General features: G+C 37.0%; 2 pseudogenes across 1 annotated transcript; both read right to left on the bottom strand.

The window, feature by feature from the left end:
* Positions 1-18,847: 18,847 nt before the first annotated feature.
* LOC147919201 (uncharacterized) lies at positions 18,848-19,790 on the bottom strand (annotated as a pseudogene).
* A 19-nt stretch (positions 19,791-19,809) lies between these two features.
* On the bottom strand, positions 19,810-22,230 carry LOC147919200 (uncharacterized; annotated as a pseudogene). The gene is made up of 2 exons (XR_015592268.1): positions 20,545-22,230; positions 19,810-20,455 (listed from the first exon to the last, which is right to left on the bottom strand). The product of XR_015592268.1 is annotated as an uncharacterized LOC147919200 (transcript).
* Positions 22,231-23,014: the final 784 nt, after the last annotated feature.

Raw genomic sequence — 23,014 nt, 5'->3', positions numbered from 1 at the left:
TTTCTTCTTTAAAGTTGTAGATCTTTATCTTATCTATCTAATCATGCAAGTTTCAATATTTTCTGGGTTTTTGACTTTGTTCATCATGTCTTGTTGTGAGTAGTCTTCTTAGGATCTTGAGGATGGGTTAGGATGGATTGATCTTGTGGTATATCTGATTTGATCAAGCTTGATTGTTGTAGATCTCTTCTAGGATAGATGTTCTTAATGCTGATCCTATATCTGAGAGGGTAGGATCTGATCTCAAGCTTTTTAGCATCACACCAATGTTTAAGAAGCATAGATAAGGCTAGATCTAGAGCTTACCATTAGGCTTGCTAAGAGATTAGAGGTCATGTTTGGTTTGAGATGTATTGCTTAATGCATGCTTGTGTAGATTCTTTTCATTGTGAGAGCAAGTCTAGGATTGCATGGGTTTGATTGTCTCTTGACCATGAGAGTGGGAGAGACTTGTCTTGGATTAATATGTCTAGAGGTTAGCTCATAGCATTGCTTGAGATTTGTTGATCAAGTTAGATTACCACAATGATTAGTTTATCCCATGAATCCATCCTCAGAATCCTACTTTGTTTATTGATTTTAAAGTCTCAATCTTGTTATTTGCTTGCTATTTGATCTGTGTTTGCTTTACTCTGTTTTTATTGCATTGCTCCTGTTTCCCCGGATTTGTCTAGCTCGACCACTCACTCGACCTACACTCGGTCGAGTGCTGCTCGAGTTCATCCCCAGAACTCTTGTTTATGATTTGTGATTGTCTTGTTTCATTCCTGTTTAATTTCCATTGCATTTACTTAGCATCTAGTTCATTACTTGTCTTGCATTAGTTCATATCTAGAGTTTACAGTTTCTGTTTTATTCTTAGTTCATAATCATTCTGTTTTATTTGCATCTAGTTCTTAGCTCTTGTAGTTTATTTTCTGCATTTTATCATTATCATCATAGGATTGTTAGTGACAAACATCCTTTCATATTTGTCTTAACTTAGATTCATATGCATATCTTGATTGTTCACAAGCACTCAGACTGGATTGACACCTCTTATACTGCAACTGTATAAGGGGAATTGAAACACCCATCATTCCATTCATATATCATCATTGCATACACCATCATTCACCACAACCAACAAATAACATGTTTCACGAGCACAGGCTCGAGTGGGTGGTCGAGTCGACTGGGAAAGTGATGTCTATTTGTATCCGGCTTTTGACTCGATCAAGTGCTCGATCACTCACTCGGTCGAGTGGTGGTCGAGTTGGTGGTCGAGCCAAAGGATCTTTTTATGGTGGTGGATATGGATGTTTTGGTGAATGATGGAATGATGATGAGATATGAATGATGAACAGGTGGGTGTAAGGTGTTTCAATTACCCTTATGCTGTTGTAGTATAAGATATGTCAATCCTAAATGAGTGTTTGCAAGCAATCAGGATATGCATAAATGTCTAAGTCAAGCCAAATATGAAGGATGTTTGTCACTAACAACCTATTGATGAAATGTAAAATGCAGAAAGTAAAATACTAAGATAGATGCTAAATGTAAAAAAAACAGACTAATCAAAGCTATGATGAAACAAGAACAGAAATAGAAGCTATGGTGATGCAAGTAATGAACTAATTCAAGGCAAGTAATGAAAAGGATACTAAGTGAATGCAACAAAAATGCAACTAAAATGAAACAGGACAAATACAAAGCATAAACAAGAATTCTGGGGATGAGCTCGAGGACTCGATCGAGTGTAGATCGAGTACAGGGTCGAGCTGGACAAACGCGAGAAACAGAGCAATGCAAGCAAAACAGAGCAATACAAAAGCGAATCAAACAACGATCAAACAACAGGAATTAAGCTAAGAAATCAATAAACAAGGAAGGTCTTAGGGATGGATTCATGGGCTGGACTTTAGATTGTGGTTATCTAACTTAATCAACAAACCACAACCAATATGAGCTAATCTCTAGACAAAGATCTCCAAGAACATGTTAATCCACTCTCATGACAGAAACAATCAAGCTCATATATTTCTAGGCTTGTTCTCACAAAGCAAAGAACTTATACAAGCAAGCATTAAGCAACAGATAATTTATAGTCAATAATCAAACAAGACATCTAATCTCTTAGCATGCCTAATGAAAATCTCTAGATCTAGCCTTATCTTTGCACCTTAGACATTGGTGTGATGCTAAGAGGCTTGAGATCAAACCCTACCCTCTCAGTGATAGGATCAGCATTAGGAATATCTAGCCTAGAAGAGATCTACAACAATCAAGCTTGACCAAATCAAACAACCACAACATCCATCCAGCCTAAACCATCCCTAAGAGCTAAGGAAACTACTCACAATCACACATGATGAACAACAAAGTCATAAACCCAAAAAAATACCGAAACTTGCATCAATATAAAGATAAAGCAAAGATCTACCATATTGAAGAAGGAATCAAACTGAATTCTCAATATTTTGAAAGTTATGAAACCATCAAATATGAGGAATCTCTTGTTTTTGTCCTTCAAGGAGGTAAAAGAACTAAGAAAATAAAAGTGCAAAAAGCAATAATTCCCAAAGGGGTAAATACTAGGTTTTAGAATATCTAAAAAGCTGGACTCTTTGGTGGCTGAAGGGTACAAGGCCATATATAGAAAAAGAAGTGGAAGCCCTAAAAATGCTAAAAGACAAAATAGCTAGGCGGCTCGGTCAGCTCGACCAGGTGCTTCGGTCCGAGTGACCGGTCGAGTTGGCTTTTCTTCAGCTCCTTCCACTCGGTCGAGTCCTTCTCTGCACACGGTCGAGTGTCTGGTCCAGTGGGCGGTCGAGTGGAACTCTGGACCTTGGTTCTTCAGCTCTAACTTCCTTGCTTTCTCCTCTTGATAGCTTCACTCCTCTTCAGCATTGCTTCCATGCTCCTTAGGCTCCAAAATCACCTGTTTATGCAAGAAAAGATGCAAATGCAATGCAACTATACTCTAATGCATGAACAGTCCTAAAGTTATGCAATAATGGTCAAAATAGATAGCAAAAGATGCAAAAGATGTGAATATACTAAGGGAAAATAGGGTAAAATATATGAACATCACATCCACACCTAGAAAATTCAGCAATAGCGTTCCAGATGGCAGGCATAGTGGAGGTCTGGTACTCCTGATAAGCTCCTATTCCATGGTAGCAAAAGGTTGTGGAGGCTCTGGAAACTCAAATGCCGTGGTCCCAGAAGAAGAACCAACCTCAAAACCCCCATCAGGGTCAACCGCAGGTGCAACAACAGGAGTAGTCCGCGGTACTCGATGGAGATGAGTAGGAGGACAAGAAACAAAGTCATCAGCAGTAGGAGTAAAACGTAACTGCTCCGCATCATCACCAATGGTGGTAAGATCAGGTCGCGGCAGCCGAATCAAATGCTCTCCAGTGTCATCAGAAAACCTCCACATCAAATCCTGTTTCAGCCAAGTAGCACTCTTCAAGTAACCTTCATCCATGAGATTCCTCTTGGTGATAACACTGAAACCGTTGGTAGATATGTTCTTGAACTGAAAAATCACGGTAAGAAGGCTCCCCAACGACTCAGTCTTAATACCAATACCCATAAACGGCTTGGCCTGCAGAGAGACCATGTGATGTGCAAAAACACCCCCAAAATTAATAGCTACAGGATCACTACGCTCAGTAAAAGGGTGAATCAAGTCACCAACTCCGAGGCCTAACAAGTACAACTCTGAAGCTCTGAAGCTCTCATCTTTCCTGGTTCCATCTTACAAAAGAAACTGTTGCCAATGGCACGATGAATATACCTGAGCGCTGGATGTCTGACATCTGACTGAAGAGACTCCTTGGAGTTATACTCTCCAATGCCTATGAAAGACCAAAGAGTAGAAACATCCAAATACTGCTTGGACAGAGAAGTGTGCTGAAAGAAACGGGGCCACTCGTAGATATCACAAATCTCAGAAAATCTTATGCCATAAGATTGCGGATCCTGCTCATCCTCATAAGTAATACTAATAAAAGCCATAAACTGACGCGCTAAATCCGGATAACAATCATATTGCTTAGTGCATACAGTTCCCAAGCGTATCTTCTCTAACAAACCTAAAACCTCAGCATAAATTACCATCCTATGAATAATAGCAGGATCAACAAACCTGGTGGGTTTGATAGTAACTTCTAACAAAGCATTGTACAACATTGTCTCATACTCTCCCCCCACTGATTCAGCATTGGCCTGTTGATAAATACAGGCTTCCCAACCTCAACAAGAGGTTCATCATCCCATTCCTTTTCAGTGCTAATCTTGGCATGTTCCTCCTTTTGCCATGGAGGGAGAGATGGAATGGGAGAAGGAAGAGAGAGGTCAGGCAAGGTGGTGGAGGGTCTCGCCGGAGCTCGCGGTGGCTGACGGTGGACGGACTGGCGAGAAGAAGAAGCTTTGCCGCCGGTCATTTTCTGTTTTTTTCTGGAGTGACATCACTCCAAACCAGGAAATTGACACTGGATCTGGAAAAAAAAAGAGGGAAAATTGAGTGGGTTAGCACCAAAAATCACTCAAGACGGAACAAAATCGAAGAAGTTATGAAGTTTTGAAGTGTTTGGTCGGGTTTTGGAGGAAGATGAAGAATGAAGAAGACGGCTAGGGTTATAAAGGGTTTTCGCGTCTGTTCTCGATGTCGACCGACACCCAATTAGTGGTGTCGGTCGATGCTCATCAGTTAAACCCAGCCCACTCAAAATTCAAAGCCCATTAACGAATCCAAAAGTATGTTGCCGGATAGCCTTTTATCTGTAATGCGGTCCAACATCGGTGTCGAACGACTCCCATTAACGGTTGTAACACCCGCAAACCAATTTTTGGTAAATTGGTGAGGGTGTCGATCCACACCACAGGAGGTGTCGATCGACACCGATTGTTTTCCGGTTCAACCGGTTCGATTTAATTATCGATTTTTGGTCGGTTTGGTTTGAGGAGAACCATTAAACCATGATATTTAAGTGGGAGAACGACCTAGGTCGTGTTTTGTGGTTGTCCAGCCGCTGAAAACAAAGAGAAAGAGGAGAAAACATCGTTCTTGAGTTTTTAGGAGGCTTTGTGGGTGAGATCTTGCTGTGGGAGTGAGGATTCAAGGCTAGGAACATGTGGGAAGCTTGCTGGGAGTGTGGATTCGTCCATTGTTGGTCAGAAACTTCCTGCAAAGAGGTGAGTACATGACCATGGCTAATCTAAGCCTTCGACACCTCCCTTCCAGCGAGACGATGTTTGATTTCCTGGCTTGTGTGTTTTGTTTGATGCTTGTTTGGAACTTTGGAATCATTATTGCTTGTGTGTATAGCCCAGTAGATCGGAGGATTGCCTCACTGAGTGTTTATCAAATACTCATGCATCTCAATTTGTGTTTGTGGTGCAGGTAAAGGCAAAGTGTGATCGTGGAAACAAGGCAATGAGGAGGAGGATGTTCTAGGGACTCGATTGGATGTTGTCTGGCATTGCTAGGTTGCTAGAGTTGAGTCATTAGAAACATTGCTAGGTTGATGGTTCATTGTTTCTTGTTGTTTGGTATTTGGTTATTGCTTATGCTATGATATTGGATTGTTATTGAATTATTATTGGTTATTATTGGATATTGGTTTTTTTGTTATTCCGCTGTTGATTGTGAATGTGGTTAGGTGGCTAGTGGGTATGGAACCACTAGTTGTAGTTTATTTATATATATATATATATATATATATATATATATATATATATTATTTATTATTTATTAAAAAAAAAAAAGGTCGGTCGTTTCAACAGTAAATTTCTCTCCTTTAGAGTTTAGCAACACAATGGCTCCATATGGTCTAACCTCTTGAATGGTAAAAGGACCGGATTAAGAGGAACATAGCTTACCTAGAAACAGCGTCAAGCAGTAGTTGTATAGAAGTACCTGGTCATTAGGTTCAAAGTGTCGTGAGATGATCTTTTTATCATGATAATCCTTTGTCCTCTCCTTGTACAGCGTAGAATTCTCAAATGCATGAAAACACAACTCATCCAACTCATTTAGCTGTACTAGCCTTCTCTCTGAAGTTGTCTTGGCATCAAAATTCATCAATTTAACAGCCCAGGCTGCTTTGTGCTCTAATTCCACTGGAAGATGACATGCTTTCCCATAAAGTAGATGGAAAAGAGTAGTGCCAAGTGGTGTTTAATAAGCGGTCCGATAATCCCAAAATGCATCATCTAACTTCATAGCCCAATCTTTCCTTGTACCACCTACTGTTTTCTCAAGAATCTCCTTAATCTGACGGTTGGAAACCTCAACTTGTCGACTAGTGTGTGGGTGACATGGAGTAGTGACTCTATGTTGAACTCCATACTTCTTCAACAGCTTGTCAAACACTTTATTGATAAAATGCTTACCTCCCTCACTGATAACAATTCGAGGCACTCCAAACCGAGAAAAGATAATGGTCTTAAACAGCTTAAGAACCATAGCATAATCGTTCTTAGGACTTGTAATTGCTTCAACCCACTTGGAGCCATAGTCAACAACTACTAGGAGGTAGTGATTCTTGTAAGAGGAAGGGAATGGTCCCATAAAGTCTATGCCCCAACAATCAAAAACTTCAACCTCAAGGATGAAATTTTGTGGCATCTCATATCTCTTACTAATATGTCCCCTTCTCTAACAAGCATCACATCGAGAGACAAACTCATGAGCGTCTTCGAACATTGTTGCCACCAAAACCCTGCTTGTAGAACCTTGGACACTGTCTTAAAGGTAGCAAAGAGTCCACCATAATCTGATCCATGAAAATGAAACAGAACATCAGGAACTTCAGTCTCAGCTAGACATCTTCTGTAAACTCCATCACTACAATGCTTATACAAGTATGGCTCATCCCAATAGTATCTTCTAAGTTCCCTCAAGAACCTCTTCTTGTGATAGCCTCTGAATTTTTCTGGTTCTACTTCTGCAGCAAGATAATTGGCTATATCAGCATACCAAGGTTGGTTGGAGCTAGCCACAGCAACTACATCTCCATCAAGTGGCCAATTTGTCTCGGTAAAAGAGAGGTGTCGACTGAAACTTATGGTGGTTTTGGTCGATGCTGAAATATTGTCTCGAATATATACTTTGGTCTCGTAGGTGCTGTCGACCGACACCCAGGTGGTGTCGGTCGATGCTGGTTTAGCCGAAGGTGTATTCATCACGTTGTCAGTCTGAAAACCTGTATCAACAAAGTAAACATGTTCTTCAGGTAAAAAATCATGGATTGGAACATCATCATCAATCATAATCCTTGACAAGTGATCAACAACACCATTCTCAACTTCTTTCTTATCCCTGATTTCAATGTCAAACTCTTGGAGAAGAAGAATCCATCTCAAAAGTCTAGGCTTAGCATCCTTCTTCTGCATCAAATACTTTAATGCAACATGATCAGTATGAACAATAACTTTGGAATCGATTAAATAAGACCGGAACTTCTCAAAAGCAAACACCACCGCCAACAACTCCTTTTCTGTTGTTGCATAGTTTCTTTGTACATCATCAAGTGTTCTGCTTGCATAGTAGATAACATAAAGTTTCTTATCTTTCCTCTGTCCCAGCACTGCTCTAACTGCAAAATCACTAGCATCACACATTACCTCAAATGGTAAATCTCAATCTGGTGGCTGAACAATTGGAGCACTCACAAACTCTTGCTTGATCCTCTCAAAATCTATGCGGCGTTCATGAATTCAAGCTTGACATCTTTACACAGCAAAGCAGAAAGTGGCCTAGCTATCATGCTGAATCCTTAATAAAACAACTGTAGAACCCTTCATGCCCAAGAAAGCTCCTTTCTGACTTCACATTTTCTGGTGGTTGAAGACCTATCAACACCTCTATCTTAGCGCGGTCAACCTCTATTCTAGCTTCTGAAAACCGGTGGCCAAGCACAATACCATCTGTAACCATGAAGTGGCAGTTCTCCCAGTTAAGCACTAAATGCTCCTCTTCACATCTTGCTAGTACCTTTCAAAGATTATCCAAACAGCTCTTGAATGAAGATCCATAAACTGAAAGATCATCCATGAATATCTCCATATAATCTTCAATCATATTAGTGAAGATAGATATCATGCATCTCTAAAATGTCGCAGGAGCATTGCAGAGACCAAAAGGCATTCTGCGGTAAGCAAAAATGCCATAGGGATAAGTGAAGGTGGTGATCCCTTGGTCATCGGGATGAATCAGAATCTGGAAGAATCCTGAGTAACTATCCAAAAAGCAGTAGTATGGATGATTGGCTAACCTCTCAACCATCTGATTAATGAAGGGAAGCGAGAAGTGATCCTTCCAGGTTGTGGCATTCAGTTTTCTGTAGTCTATGCACATCCGATGGCCAGTAATTGTCCTTATGGGATTAGCTCATTCTCGTCATTCTTTACCACTGTGACTCCTCCCTTCTTAGGAACAACATGTACTGGACTAATCCAATTGCTGTCAGAAACCGGATAGATGATCCCAGTATTTAGCAATTTCATGATTGCTTTCTAAACAACATCTTGCAAATTTTGATTCAGCCTCCTCTAATGCTCAATAGATGTCTTAGCTCCCTCCTCAAGATGAATCCTATGCATAAAGTCTGATAAATCCCTGCAATGTCATCAAGAGAATAACCAAGAGCCTTGCAAAACTTGTGCAGCTTGCTTAGCAATAAAGTGAGCTCTGCATTTTTTAAGGAAGCATTAACAATAACATGATATAGAGAATTGGCTTGAGATCAAGCTTTGGAACTCCTCTTGACCAACCAACTTTTTCACTTGCTCATGAGCTTCTAGAAGCTTGAAATACCCAACAATAATGTCATCTAAATTCTCAGCTTCTTCAGCTAAGCAACCAATGCCCTCTCTAGTGGATCCTCAGGATGCAGATCCTTGAATATTTCTTCAGCAAGATTAGACAATGTGTCCACATATAAAGTCTGACCATCAATAGTTGGCCTCTTGACCAGCTTGTCCATGTCAAAATGCATCTGTAGATCACCAACATTAAGTCCAATCTGCCCTTTCTTGACATCAATTATAGCTCCAGTAGTGGCTAAGAATGATCTTCCTAGGATAAGGGGGTCCTTAGGCTCTTCTTCATATTTTAATACCACAAATTCAGTAGGTATCAAGCAATCGCCAATCTTAACTGGAACAACTTCAAGAACACCATCAGGAATACGAACTGATCGATCCGCAAGGATAAAAGTGATCTTGGTAGGCTTGAAGTCTGTCATTCCCAGGCTGAAGGCAACTGATCTTGGCATCAAGTTGAAACTAGAACCAAGATCACACAAAGATCTAGCAAATCGGTCAGTGAAAAAAGAACAATCAAGAACCAGGTTTTTAACGTGGTTGGCAGCTCCACGTGTGTCTGCTGAAGGAGGGTGTCGATCGACACCTTGTTGGCGTCGGTCGACACCATCGGCCTGCTCCTCAGCGTCAATAATGTCAGCAATCATGTTGCCTTCTGCATCAATCTTTTGGCCCTGCTCATTGCGCAAGTGGCCATCTTGATCCCTCAAAACACCAACCTCATCAGGTCTCAGAATGATTGTGTTAACCATTTCCAAAAATTTGGTTGCTTTTCGGTTTTCACGCTCTAACTTTCCCAAATATTGGTTTGAATGCTTCACAGTTGGACCAGTCTTATTGTTCTTAGTGTTAGGCTTAGGAGGCATAAATCTGAAACACACAAGAAAAGAGAAACAAAAGCGTGTTAGTTGCAAATAAAAAGAAAAATTTAGACAAAACTAAAAACTCAAATCTTATGGTAGATCAAAAGAGTCCTCGGCAACGGCGCCAAAATTTGATATGCTCAAATTTAACCCTGACATACTCTCTCAAATTAAGAGATCGCTATAGTACTTAGGTGTCGAATTCCACAACGACTCAGATCACACAATAGATTACAGAGTGTTATAATTACGCTAAACATAATGATTTGTATTAAAATAAATGCAATGCAAAATACTAAAATAAGTTGCGTAAATTCAAAGGATTATATAGCTAGGTCTAGGGAATTTCTTAGGAAATTACAGAATATTAAATCAATCAATTAATTAGGATCCAAGCAATTAAAATTATATCTAGAACTCTAAACTCTTTTGTAAAATAAATCAGTTCTCACTGCAAATATTATCTAAGTTTAAAACCCGAAAATCCAAATCTCCTTGTAAAGTTCAGGTTAAAAACCAGCTTTGAAAACAAGTTTAGATTATTCACAAATTTACTAATTCAAATCTCTTTGTAAAAAGTAATTTTGCTCATCAAAGATTTTATCAGAAAAATTAATTATACTCTCATATTAATATATTTTCTTAGGTTATTAATTCTAGGTGATCAATCAAGAATTAATATGAAGAACAACCTATGATGAAGATCTAAGAAGATAATGAATCCTAAATAAACAGATCTAATAATCAATAAAAACTTTGTGAAAAACCCTGAACCTAACAAGCAAACTACTCAGACATGTTCAATGAAACACAAAACATCTTTCTGAATAATAAGCAATAGATATTAAAAAGTTAGAAGGGAGTTTAGTATTGATCAAGATCGAGTAAGCTAGGAGGTGTTCGTACCGTCGTCCGTACAAGTAGGTTAATGGGCCGTGTCTTACATAAGAGGCCGAGTCTTACCATGTCCCATGGAGTGAAGAAAGAGGCCACAATGATCTAAGGCCCAAGAGAAGGATCGGGAACCTCCTTGTAGCCGTTAGGCGAGAAGGAAGAAGAGAGTCACGGGTTTGGTATCTTCTTGGGAGACCAAGTCAGGTCGCTTTCACTCTAGGGATTAATGTTTCTCTCTCTTTGTGTCTCTATCTATCTTGTGTTGGTTGTAAGGGGCCTTCCTCCCTTGAGAGAATATAACCTTGCGTCCAACCTCCCCTACCTTCCTCCCTTGGGGGATAATTTTGCGTCCAACCTCCTCCACCATAGAGAGAACCTTGGCTCTGCCCTCCTCCTGTGTGGAGAGAACATGTTCACGTCTTTTAGCTATCTCAAAGTGGCTTGCTCCATCAACCAATGAAACTAAAGACCCTTTTCCAACGTCACAAAATCTTTTGACAGTAACTAATGTTAAATTTCCCAATGTATTTCATGGAAGTTTCTTTGACACCCCATGATGTAGCATATGTCTCCAAACTCCTATGGATCTATCAACAATAATTTCTGTTTTTCCAATCTATCTATGTTTGTTGTAGGCTTGTGTTTGATTAGCTATTTTATCCAACCATTAAGTTGATAACCTTCTCCTCTTTATCTCCTTTTGAGATTGAACGAATGGTAACAAATATGTTTGCATAAAAAAAAAAGGTCTATGACAAACCAATCAAGATTGAGAAATTAGAAGAAAATTAATTTGACATAATTGATGAAATAATAGAAAATTAAAAGCACGGTAATATATGAATCTCAGATAATTCAAAGATGAAAATATAAATTAAATAAAACAGTCTAAAACTACTACAATAATTTAAAATACATTATTATAAAAAAAAGATGCATATATCAATCTCCCATTTTTTTGGGTCAACATACTAATCTTACCTATTCCAAACTCAAAAGGTAGAAAGTAAGAGTATATATTGGTTTAAAATTTAAGGAAAATTTGTTTTCCTATTAAAAAACTTTGATCAATAGAAAAAAAAAACTTTTACCAATAGAACAAAGTTGAAAGCAATTTTTTTGATAAATTATTTTGTTAGATAAATAATATGAGACGATCTAGTGAGTATTTACATTTTTTAGAATTAATAATTTTCAGTATATTTTCCTTAATCCATTTTCTATTTTATGAGCAAATTTATTCCAATGAGCCTATAAAAAAATTTCTTGCTTCCCACTTTCTTGTAAGACGTACTATCGTTCGACGATAAGAACACTTTCTGTTTAGTTGATCTAGTGTTATTTAATATCTGTTGTTATATTGCATTTGTGTATTCATCTTTTTTTTATGCTACCTGTCCTGCAAGTTAATAGAAATCATAATAACACTGTGAGAAATTTGTAATCCCAAAGACCTTAGTTATTATGCATAAGAAACTTTTTTAACATTTCAAAGTCAAAGATTGCGTAGTATGAATGAAACTGAGAAACGAAACAAAATTCAATGAAACGACGACGAAAACACATGGTAATATCTAGGAATCTTTTTATATAGTTGCTTCGATTAGACAACAAACAAATTGCCTTCGAGACTTGTTCAAGAACGATGATGTGTCAAACAAAAGGTTAATAAAAAACAAAGAATGAAAATTTTACCAAGAAAAACAAAGCTAGTCAAAATTATTTTGTTTGGTGAAAAATATATCATCATCTATTTGGTTATGTAGAGGGGTGTATTTACAATTTTTTTTCCTTTTAGGATTAATAAAGTTTTTTTTTAATATAATAAAATTACAATTATCTTATGCATCGTTTTACCAAGCTTGAAAACTGTGATTTCTCGATCTAATGAGTTACTACCTTTGATATGTGATTTTTGATCGTTAAAATTGACATGTGTCACGATCTGATGAGTTATTAACTTGGATATATAATCGTTAAAACTGACACGTGTCACGATCTCGTGAGTTTTTAATTTTAATCTCTGATCGTTAAAACTAACACGTGTCACGATCTGGTAAGTTACTAACTTTGAGAACCAAACTTTATATAATAAGATATGTCCTAAAACACGTCAGGGACTAGTCTTGCAATTATGGAAAACTTCGGGATATTTTGTAAATCTTCCAAAACTTAGGCTTTGTGTGTCGGCTTACTTGGGTGTCGACTGACACCTAGGGTGGCGTCGATCGACACCATCACTCTTGATCGACTCCAAGTTGATTTCTTTGGTTCAATGCTTCAAAATGATCCAAATTGCTCCACTTTGCTCCATCTATGCCAAAATCCTAGAAAACCTAAAAGAACTCAAAAACATCCTACAACACAAATCAAAAGACTCAAAAAGTATACTTATATCATGGTTAAAAACCGTAAAAAAACCATGATATATAACAATGCACCCCCTAAACTGGGATTCCAGTTCACGGGCGTTACACTTACTATGATGAGGAGATGGTGGAGGAGACTAAGGTCTTGGGCATTTTGAGTTTAAGGTTCAAGGGAAGCAAAACAAGATGACCTTTGGAGAGTTGGGGACTGTTTATGTTTTCCAACCATGTACAAGGCTTGAGTATTACACTGACCCAGAGGAGTATGATGACTTTTGGGGAAGCATTGGCATAGGCAACTACACAGCTGGTCATGTGAATAGCACAAGCATCATGCATCCTACAGTGAGATATGCCCACAAGGTTCTCTCTCATATACCCTTTCCCCGAAGAGAGACTTGAACAGTTCAAGCCAATGAGATTGGCTGTCTTATAGCAGGGCTGCAAACATTCATAAGAGGTTACAACATCGCGCATCCGCCAATGACCAATGCCGAAGACACTTGTGTTGCGGCAGTGTTCCTACACAAAATGGTTCATTACCAAAGCTGGGTATGAACAACAACAGATAGTATTCCAGTTCTAAGTATGGGCGGGCTTGTCACTCCCATTTTAGAAGCGAAGGGCATTGAGCTTGGTACATTTGACCATGGAATTGCAAGGCTTGATCTAGTTTATCTCAAGAAGACTACATATTTGGATAGATAGACTGAGAGAGGCTTCTATGCATACATAGGTTTCATTTGGCGCAGCATGCAAAAGAAGAGGCTCCTACTCCCTCAAAAAGATGTCACATCTCTTTATCACCAGTTTGTAACAAGCTGCCACATTGCAGATGATTACTTCTATAAACTCAAGGATGATGGGTCTGCATGCCATTCAAAGCTTCATAGAAAGAAGAAGTATGTAGGGAGGATCCAACCAAAGACCCTTGACAAACTGCTCCTCCAAGTCCAGTCTATGGTAGTGCGTGCTACGACTTCCTACCATTTAAAGAAGCTGTTACTAACAAGGCTCTTAGAGAAGCGCACACCCACATCCACCTTCTCCAGCTATTTGTCAAATGGAAAGGGAAGACCATCAAGAAGCTTGTAAAGGGAATGAAGGGTTTGAACAAAAAGTTGAAGCAGGTGGTTGTGGACTCAAGTGAGGGGCCAGCAGACATGGTTGAAGATGAGATGGAGAGGCACTCATTCCATGGGGAAGCTAGCAATGCTATTGGCTTTCATGACCCACCAAGAGCTTCAGCCTATGAAAGGTGACAAAGGAGGAAGAGGAGAGCATAGAAGTCTCCAACACCATGCAATAGCAACTCTTCCTACTCCCTTTACTCCTCCATGAACTAGAGGTACACTCCAAGTCATTGTACATAGAGTCTTTTCTTATTTTCGTTTTTATTTTTCTGTTAGTCTTTTTCCCGACTTTTTTTTACAACGAGACGTTGTGAAATAAGTTTGGTGGGAGAGACTAACCATCTAACATTGTGTTTTGTTTTGATTTTTATTTTGTGTATGATGCATTGTTAATAGCTATGTGTTGAGAAAAATAAAAAAAAATGAAAATTTTCAAAAAATCAAAAACAAATGCATGTAGTTTTGCATATTTATTATTGTCTTCAGGATTGAGTCTAGAAGCATATAGTATGCATTTTGCATTTGGAATGTTGATGAATTTGCCATGTTTGAAGTAGAGTCTTAGGATTGAACCCACAGCCCTCATTTATAGTTCATTGGTGCTTGTTTAATCATTGGTAAAAAATGAAGAATCTAAGCTTAAAGCATTGTGTCACTTGAAAGCATCTTCTTCTTGTGTGAAGCTTGTATGATCATTGCTGCATCTCTATATTATTTGGAATTTAATTTGATCTTTAAAATATATTGCTTATGGGCTATGAATGCTAGCTCATGGAACTTAATTTTGGGTTAAGAATCTCTCTCTCTATTTATTTGACCCAATCCCTTGCCATACCTTTAAACCCCGGCCTTTTCTTTCAAACCTTGTGTTGTTTGTTGAGTAATGCCTCTTTGTTTATAATGCTATAGGTTGCATAAACCACATAAGGCTTAGTCTGCTCTTGCAATGCTAACACTGGTGTAGTAGTCAGAATCTCCTTCAGGCTTGCAAAACCGTCTTCACACTCCAGTGAACACACAAAAGAAACATCCTTCCTAGTCAACCTAGTCATCCGTCGTGCCTTGCTCGCAAAATCCCTAACAAACCTTCTGTAGTACCCTGCCAAACCAAGAAAACTCCTGATCTCCGTGACATTTTGTGGTTAGGCCAATCTATGATAAATCTTCTTCGGATCCACAGAAAATCATTCTGCAGAAACAGTATGATCCAGAAATCCCATATCTCTCTGCAAGAAAATGCACTTACTCTACTTAGCAAATAGTTATGCTCCCGCTGCTTCTCCAGAATGCTTTCAAATGCACCGCATGCTCCTCATGACTCTTGGAGTACATCAGAATATCGTCGATGAAAATAATGATAAAAAAATTCAAACACTTCTGAAATACGCAGTTCATCAACCTCATAAAAGCTGCTGGTGCATTAGTCAAGCCGAAAGGCATCACCATGAACTCATAATGCCTATAACTTGTCCTGAAACCCGTCTTCCTCACATCTGCCTCATCTATCGGAATATGATGGTAACTCAACGCCATATAATTCTTAGAGAACCAAGTAGCACCTCTCAACTGATCCAGCAACTCATCGTTCCTGAGAAAAGGTACTTGTTCTTCACACTGACCCGGTTCATACCCCGATAATCAATGCACAAGCAGAAACTCCTGTCCTTCTTCCTGATGAACAATACCGGTGCTCCCCACGCTGAAATGATAGGACGAATGAATCCCTTGCTCAACAAATCCTCCAGCTGCTTCTTCAACTATGCCATCTCTGCTGGAGCCATCCTGTAAGGCATCTCGGATAATGCCGTAAATCCCTGGATCCATCTCAATCGTGAAGGGATCAGACCAAGATGATGGTAACCCCAGCAACGACTGGAACACGTCCTCAAACTCCTCAACAACCCAAATACCTCAAACCATAGACTGCCCAACTGACTCCAACATTGGAATTGTAACTAGATAGGCCTATAGCCCCTTCTCGATCATCTTCTCTGCCTGCACAGCCGACATAACCAGACTCCCCGAAGTCGGCCTCACTCCCTGATATACAAACTTCTCTCTTCGACACTCAAATGCTACTCTACCCTGATGACAATCCATATGTACTCAGTATCAATGCAACCAATCCATACCAAGGATGACATCAAACAACTCCACGGGGCTGATAGCCAAATCTGCTAGCATCAACTCTCCTGCAATCTGAATATCAACACCTCTCGCCCATCCAAACACCCTTAGAAACTGGCCTCCCGCGAATCTAACAACTCCCAACTGCTTTCTAGGATCTCCTTTGATATTGGCGCTTTCGGCGCACTCCAGGGTAATGAAGCAATGAGTTGCTCCAGAATCAAAAAAATGTGAGAGTGGGACTTCAACCTGCCCACCAATAAGGTCCGTACACAAAACTCATGTGCTAAGAACCTAACATTTATCACAGGCAATTCATAAATCAGAAGTACTGAAATTAGTCTCAGAAGTTATACATGTGAAAAAATTGCATGGTGTTGAAATGCATTTAATTGTTAAATAAAAGTGTTATAAGGGTTATAAGGGAAGCTTTTACTATTTAAAAACTTAAAATATGTAATTTTCATAAGTTCTAGTTAATATTTATACATGTTTGCAATTATTTTCGAATAATAAAGATAAATATTATGGAATAAAAGTGTTTAAAAATCGATATAGTCTAACTTAGCAAAGAAAAATAAAAAACTGAGAATAGTTATTAGTTTGACATGTAAGAATTGATGTCTCTTTTTAAATATATAGAGAAAATATTATTTTGTTTATTTAACTGTTATAAGGATTTTATTTTAATACAATTTTATGTTTTCTGAAAAAGCCATTAATATTGATATATATATTTATTTTATTAATTCTATTTTTTGTAAATTTTTATTAATTTATTTAATATTGATATGTAATATGGTTTATAAAATATTTATAAGAGGAAAAACTTTATAACATGTCTATTATATGAACATATTGTTCATTAATATAATTTCAAACATAAATTAAATAGAAAACTTTTAAAACACTTATTTTAAGCATTTAGGACAATAAAAATCTTAAAATGTTATTTCTCAATAGAATTTGTATCTTTTTTTTTGATGAGGTAAAATCGTATTTATGTTAAATTTGACTTAATTTTATTATAATGTTAATCAGTTTAACATAGTATTAAATTGGACTATCAATGGCTCTAGAACTAGCATCACTTACTTTGACAATAGGGGATACTTATGAAGATAGGCCGGCCAAACAAAAAAAACGTGCAACGGGCTCCCCGTTCATTAATGAAAATTTTCTCTTGGAAACCTAATATGTGATTTTAAGTTTTACTAATAAAAACTTTTCGATCGTTTATATATGTTTGTATACACTACCGATCGTTGATTTTAGACCCTAATTATTACATTTCTTTTTACTTGATAATTAATTACAATTAGATAACTACATTTAATTGGTCTATTATTAAATAATAATTATAATATAGAATAGAGTTAATATAAGTTTCTTGAATGTGGTGTTATTTGTAAATCAAATGAATTAAAAAAAGTTAACATTAAATGTTTCTTATTAATATGTGTGATAAACTCAGGAAATCATTCTATAAAAAATGGAGGGAGGATATTTTATCATATTTTAATAGATTATAAACGACATACAATTTTATGTTTCTGTAATTTAAGACATTTATCAAAATACATATTTATGTTTTGTGTAAATTAAGACATTTATTGTAGAAACTATTAAATTATAAAAATATAATGAATGTACGTAGTTATTCGGTTTTGATACTAACAAGGTTTATAGAAGATTAATGAGAAACTTAAAAAATTTATGTTTTTGTGAATACAAATTCTGTCTGCTGTTTCAATTCACAAAAAATATCAAACTAAAAAAATGAAACTTCAGTGATTTGGCCATTAAAATTCTAAGAGTTTTATTTTCCAAGGTAATTTGTAATTTTGTTTTTGGCGAGAGAAGTTCTTGTTCACGTTAAACTTAACCAAATATAGCTTCAATGTTAGTCAAAATTAATAGATTTTTCAATTTGCTTTTCACTAGCTGTAGTTCAGCAAAATCTATGCAAAATAGATGATTTATTTGGTCAAAAATAATAAGATGACGATTTTTTAAATTAGTACATATTAATTTTTTGACGATTTAATTCCTATAATTAAATTAAAGAAATGTTGAACAAAAGAAAAATTACCAAAATTGCTGTTAATTAAGTTGTCTTCCTCAAACCTTGTTTGTGATCCAAGAATTACTCATTGCCTTGATATATTATTTACGTTATTTATTATATTATATGTGACTGATATTATTTAGATATAATTTCATAAAATTTATTAAGACGTGTACTGTAAAACAGAAATCTTATATAAAATAGAGTGATAATAATATTTAATTATTCAATGTTGATATATAAAAAGGGAAAATCCCACAAAAAAACCTCAATGTGACACCAGCTCCCAGTTTAAACCTTAGAAGTTTTGCACTTCCACTTTTATACCTCAAAGTAATAATATTGCTACTATAATACCCCATATTGGCTTACACGTTCGTGGCATCACAAAAGTTAACAGAAGTTTTACGGAAATTTTAATTTGTTAACAGAACAGTTAACAGTAGTTAACGTTGTTTGTGTTAATAAAATGTTATTTTATATAAATTAGAATAGATAATCTGGAAAACTTTAGGGAAAAAAAAACAATAAATAAATATAAAACACACATAATTCATAGTAAAAAATTCCCAGAACTTGTTTAAAAAAACATATTTTGTCCCAAAATCTAAAATTGACAACACAAAAACCATAAAGTTTTCATCCCAAAACTGAAACTGAAAGACATGAACATTCAAAGAGGAGGTTGATGGTCATTGTTAGACATATCATACACCTTGTCTCCAAACACTTGAAATGGCCGACCTGTGAATGGACTATAAAATGTTCCAACTCCTCTTGAAACATTTTCCACTTTTCTTGTCTTTAAAGGTCGTCCACGCTTCTTGTTTTTTGGTTTGTTGGAGGAGACTGAAGGCTGTGGTGTACTTGAAGAAGCATGAACTGCAGAAGATAATTGATTCGGTTGAAACGGTTGAGAGCTAATTGCAGAAGAAGTTTGATCGATTGTGGTGGATTCAGTGGTTGGTAATGGATGAGAGCTAACAGCTGAATTGGCTCTAGGTTTCCTTGTCTTTGGTTGACGTAGTGGCTGAACCTAATTCACACAAATAAAACAGAGAAAATTTAAAACCAATTATCAAGCATTGGTCAAATAAAAAAGAGAGAGAAAGTACCTCAACTAATGGAAGTTTCCGAGGTCTACCACGTCTGTTTTTTGGTCCCTCCACAACAACAGTTTCATTTTTACAACCACTTTTAATATGACCAGCTTGACCACATTGGCTACAATGTGGTATCCTCCCATGTCTAGTTGATTTTCCTGCATTTTGGAGTGATTCAAAAGGTTCTTTTTTTTCTGTCACGATTCTTTGGTCTACCTCTTGGCTTGCGAATATTAGGGATCCCAATGGGGAGGTTTCCATGTTTTCGTCCACAGTTGCTCACCATTGACAGGTTTTATATTATCCACATATGTGTTCTTCAAGTAAGAGGATTGGTAATAATCAGCCACATACTTCTCTGGATTATCTTGATTGTCGTCTAAAACACATACAGCATGTTTGCATGGTATGCCTAACAAACATAGTTAATGAGACTTATATTAATATCATCAAAAAATTAAACTCAAATTCAGGTTCACAGAAAATACCTGTCAAATCCCATCGGCGACATGCACATTGATGTGTTGCCAAATCAACTGAATAACCAATGTTGAACTCTGTAACTTCATACAAGTATTTGCTGCTGCGTAATGTCTTGCAATACATTACAATACTTCTTATCCTTTCTTGCTTTCTCCAATATAGCAAGTGTGATAGGTGTGAGATGAGAGTCTAACTTGTATGCTTTTAACCACCTGCGAGATATCCTTGTCATAGCTTGTCTTCGTATATCCTCCAACATTGTTATAACAGGCTTTGTTCTGGCCATTTTAATAGTCCTATTGAAAGCTTCTGAGAGATTGTTGTGGACATCAGCACAATGAGATTCCGGGTTGAAAAATGCTCTACACCACCTTCTTGGCTCTATCACAAGCAACGCCTCATATGCAGCAGGATCATATGCATGTACCATCTGCATATTTTTTTCATATTCTCCTTCATGGTAACTGTAAGCAACACCCCAAAACAAGTTTTTATACTCTGACCTGTTGAAAGACTTCTTCCAATTAGCATAAATATGTCTTGCACACATACGATGCTCTGCTTGAGGAAGTTCAGCAGCAACCGCAATAACAAGACCCTGAAATAGTTGTCAGGACATTAAGGTTTAGGAATTGTCAATCAAAATAATTTTCTTAAATAAATTTCCAAAGTAAAACAAAATGTTACCTTCTGTTTATCAGAAATGATGGTAAGATTTTTGCCAATTCCCAAGTTTAAATCCAACTTAAGCTTCTGCAAAAACCAGCCCCAGGTATCTTTATTTTCCCCTGTTACAACTGCCCAAGCTATTGGATACATCTTGTTATCTGCATCTCTACCAATAGCTGCAAGTAAATCACCCTCTAAATCCCACTTCAAAAAGCAACCATCCAAGCCAATCACAGGTCTACAACACTTCTACCAACTCTCCCGAAACTCTTTAAAACAAATGTAGAAACCATTAAATTGTTGTCTACCATTGATGTCAACTGTTAATATCTCAGTAGTGATGTCCTTGTTAGACCTTCTAAGCTCTTTCTCATAATCCCATAGTTTGCCAAATTGTATTGATTGAGCTTCAAGGACTGAATCTAGAGCAATTCGTCTTCCTTTGTAGCACTTTGATATGTTAACAACAATGTCATAGCGTTCCTTGATAATGTCTTTTATCGCTGCAGCTGGTAAGTTAACATTCCTTCTTATCTCTTCTCTAAACAACCCTCCAATCACACCTTGTTTCAACATTGATACCCAACTTGATTTTCCATGATTGTGCTTGTAGTGACATACCTTCACCATCCACTTATTCAATCTAGGCTCCACTGAACAATACACTCTCCAATTGCACTTCTTTGTGCGACAAATGGCAGCTATCCTACTTGCTTCTGACCTGGCCATCTTTATATCATATTGAGTATTCAAAGAATAACGTAATAATTGATCTTTAAACTCTAATCCACTGTTGAATGTTTGAAACAACCAGATATAGGGCTTCGTATTTAAATCTCCATGATACTTCTGATTTCTTTTTTCTCGTTGTGGATTCTTCCATTGCTCCCACTCCTCTTCTGACTCTATTGGAGTATCTGGATAATTTACATCCTCTAAGCCAAACTCTGGATCTGTTTCTTCTTCTTCTTCGTCTTTTTTTTTTTGCATCTTCTTCAGCCAATTTACGCATAGCTTCATCAAACTCTGCAGTTGTCTTTGTACCTTCGTCAAACACTGTCTGAAACCTATCATCATTAGCCCCATTTCCTGCATCTATCACAACGTCATCTCCATCATCGATCTCTGTTTGACCCTTACCTTCATTCTGATTCTCATTCAACATATCAGTTCCACTAACTACTTCTTTTTCATTGTTATCAACCTCTTTCTCAACTACATGTGTTTCATCTTCAGATTCCTCAGGGTCATCTTCTTCCTTTGGCGGCCTGTCATCATCATTACCTGATTCATAATCCATTTCTTCTTCCATCCTCTCATCTTCATCAGCTTCATATCCTTTTTCTCCCATCCCCTCAGCCATTATACTTGTTCCATCAACAGAACCAATCAAATGATCTGGACAACCATGCTCAATAAATACATCAATCTCACCTGTTGATTTTGCAGAAGAATGTAGCTCGGGCATGTCAAAATTTGAGCTATCAAACACATACTGCAACATCTTCATCTCCTCTCTTGCATCTTTGAACCAAATGATACTTATTGGGGCCTTAACACATTCAGACCTACAGCAGTCTTCAAACTTCATCCATCCAACCTCTGCCAATTTCCAGAAGACAATTTTACAACCTAATTCATGAAGATAGTTGTAATCATCTTCTACTTTCTTCATTTCTCCACCATAGTGGATTGTTAGTTTAATCATCTCCTCACTGTATAATAACAAAATGAAAAAAAAAAAGCAGAACATCAATCTCTAGTCTCGTAAAAAGGAAAAAAAAATGAAAACACTTGCAATTTTCATACGAAACCACCCACTCAAACCCAGAAACACGAATTCAATCGATACATTACATCGCAAAAGTCAAAATCAGAAACCCAGAAATCTTTCTAATCAATTGGGAAGATCATAAACAGTAATAATCAACTAAAACTGATAGGCTGAAACAATTCTTACCCCATTTCGATCAGTGGAATGCTATATTCTTTGATTCTCCTTTTCTCTACTCTACGTCTCTCTCTTTCGTCGAGTCTTTTTTTTTTTTATGAACTCCCCCAAAACGATTTGGGGATTTTAGCATTTTTAATAATTGTAGTTTATTTAAAATTTTGTTTTATGTAGTAGTATTAAAAAAAAAAAAAAACAGATGCACGTGGCCAATAAATCGAATAATTAAACTGAGATAACTTTTGTTAACAGTTCTGTTAACAGATGCTGAAATTCTGTTAAATTTTGTGATGTCACGAACATATAAGCTAATTTAGGGTATTATATTAGCAATATTATCATTTTAAGGTATAAAAGTGGAAGTACAAAACCTTCAATGTTTAAACTGGAAGCTGGTGTCACTTTGAGGTTTTTTTGTGGGATTTTCCCTATATAAAAATATTTAAAAATGTGTGTATTTTGTGAATATACGATCGTGTGTTATTATAATTCAAAAATAAAGAAATTATTGTAGAAACTAACAAATCTTGATTTTTA

The sequence above is a fragment of the Camelina sativa genome, chromosome 20 (assembly GCF_030686135.1).
Source record: "Camelina sativa cultivar CO46 ecotype springtype chromosome 20, ASM3068613v1".
NCBI lineage: Eukaryota > Viridiplantae > Streptophyta > Magnoliopsida > Brassicales > Brassicaceae > Camelina > Camelina sativa.
Note: the sequence above shows the minus strand (reverse complement) of the source record. Positions and strands in the feature narration are given on the sequence as shown.